The sequence below is a fragment of the Aplysia californica genome, unplaced genomic scaffold (assembly GCF_000002075.1).
Source record: "Aplysia californica isolate F4 #8 unplaced genomic scaffold, AplCal3.0 scaffold00195, whole genome shotgun sequence".
Lineage (NCBI taxonomy): Eukaryota > Metazoa > Mollusca > Gastropoda > Aplysiida > Aplysiidae > Aplysia > Aplysia californica.
Window position 1 is genome coordinate 920,728 of NW_004797465.1, and position 2,645 is coordinate 923,372.

Consider the following 2,645-nt stretch of genomic DNA (forward strand, 5'->3'; position numbering starts at 1 on the left):
CCTCCATTTTCCCCCAATAAAAAAGAAGAAGAAGAAAAGAAAACAATAAAAACCAACAAAGGACACCAGAATAAAAAAAGAACAGTATTACTTTTTGTGCTAACGCTTGTGTTTAAAGTTAAAGTGAAACTAGAATCCTATTTCCAACTGTACATTTTGTTTAGAGAAAAATTTATATAAATGTACACTATGTAGGCTACTTGAAAACACAAGTCAAATCAATGTAATCATCAAGAGCGTTCAGTCAAGTAAGGTGTGTTGTTTTCTCGGAGTCGGCACTATTTATATATATATATTATATACAAGTATATATATATAATATTTATTCTTCCTCTTTATCTCGTTCTCTCCCCCAAGGACACAGTTTTCACCATCCGCGCTGTTCGCGCCGTGGGAAAGAAAGAAAGGTACCGTAACTTAGTAGTGATGACTACGCAGAGCCACAAATTGAGGTCGTGACCTACGAATGCTCCCATCCGAGTGACCGTTCGCCCTTCAGCTCCTGTTCTGGCAAGGGTGTTATTTGTTATTAAAAGTTAACCCTTCACTGGTCAGCGAAAATTATCCGTTGTGTCAGCAAAGAGGTTTTATATGTTAAGCACTTAATACCCTTTTTGAGCGTCTGGGCGTAATTTTGTGAGTTCTCTCCTGACAGTAAAATAATCACTAAAAACTTGGAAACATAATATATTCATCCCAAATTTTCTTCTATTTTTGCACGCATTCTCTGAACGCTCGGTGGCCTGGCAGTATTGAGTAATATGTATTCTATTTTTTTAAATTTGTATTTGGTATTTTTAAAAGTATTGTTTTGTTAAATTTTGTATTCCTTGGCCATCACCTTGGACGCATAAAAACCACCTTCTCGTGGATACCAAAGCCAATAGTGGGTTAACACCAAAGTAAAAAAAAACCCAAAACAATAATATGGTTGAACATATACATATGTGTGTGTGTGTGTGTGTGTGTGTGTGTGTGTGTGTGTGTGTGTGTGTGATATCTTTAACTCTAAATTCATATCTGACAGTCCAGCGCCACCCTACTGATTGTACGTGACTGTAATATTAAAATGAGTGCATTGGTTTTTCGCCCCGTCAACACACCCAGGTTATTTAACGTGCGGGACCTGCAAATTAAACGTTCGTCGTGTGTGGTTGGCGGGTGCTCTGGTGTGGTTTGCTCCTTCTTTCCTATCAAACATCTATCGTCCTTATCTCCCCTTCTTTTTGTATGTTCAATACTCTCTTGTAACACCTCTAATCTCCTCGCGCTCATATGACCTTATGCAGTTGCAAGGGTCGTAAAACCCTCTACTAAAACTGAGAACGTCCGTCTCCAATAAAACAACGTCAAATGGGTTGACAGCCTTAAAACCTCCACAAAAAGATCCGAGTTCAAGATTTCCCAAGTCTGGGATTCGAACCAAGACCATCCGCTCTGTGGTCTAGCATGATACCAGCTGAACTAAAGGAGTGCGTCATCTGATTTAAATACGACAAAATATAGATCTAAATTTTTTTTTTACGATACAATTTTTCAAAACAATCAGGCTCTGCTGATTCGAATCTGTTAGTGAACGTCTTTGTTGTTTTTTGTTTGTTCGCTAGCTTTGGTATTTGGGGGGGGGGGGTTAATCTCTTCTTTTTATGCATTAATGCACCCAAATTCGCAAATTATGGTGAAATGGTATAGATTTAACGCCCCTATCACTATCAACACTGTTAGGTTATGGACCTCGAATCAAGAGTTCAACGTCCATCTCCAAAAAGACCGAGCCACGTGAGACATCCGTGTACCGTTCCTCTCTCAAGGACAAATTCGCAATAAAAGTAACAAAATGGGCACACACAAACAAAAACTGTTGATATAAAAAAAATGGACAAAACAATATGAGCAAACGTATTTCTTTTATTATCAAACTCTGTTAAATTCATTGGTATTACATCGTTCAAGCCTATTGATCTAAGCTCCGGTATATTTTACCAAGTGAAAAGAGGGGAGGGGGGGAGGGGGGGAGAGGGGTAAACCCAATAGCACCAAGCACTCCCTGGCCACAGCAACAACAACGACGACTACGACGACAGCGATGACAACAACAACAACAACAACAACAACAACAACAACAACAACAACAACAACAACAACAAAGTACAATAGAGAACATAGTTGACCCAATATCTGTTTCACTAAAATGAAATACATGTACATGATGTCAATAAGATCTCAAAGATCGGGAAAATGAAGAAGTCTCTAATGAGAACACTGGGGAAAAGAGGTCAAAATCCCACTCGGGGGTTCTTTTCTCTTCTTGCTTCATCTATCTGGAACTCACTCCCGCAACATTAAAGAGACACAAAGTCCGAGGCAAATGTAAAATTCATTTTAAAACATACCTAATAAAATGCGACTTTGACGGTTGGTTCTTAAAATTCATAATGCTCTTATGTTCATAATGTGATGTACATTTCGTTGTGATAATATACACGTATAAGTGTTAGCTTTAATCACAAGAACGTATGCATGCACGTTCATTAACTGGTGTTTTCTGTTCAAAATTATTGTAAAGCGCCTAGATCTACATTGTATGGTAGAAGGAGCTATAGAAATGATATTTTTTATTATCATTATTATTATTATTATTATTA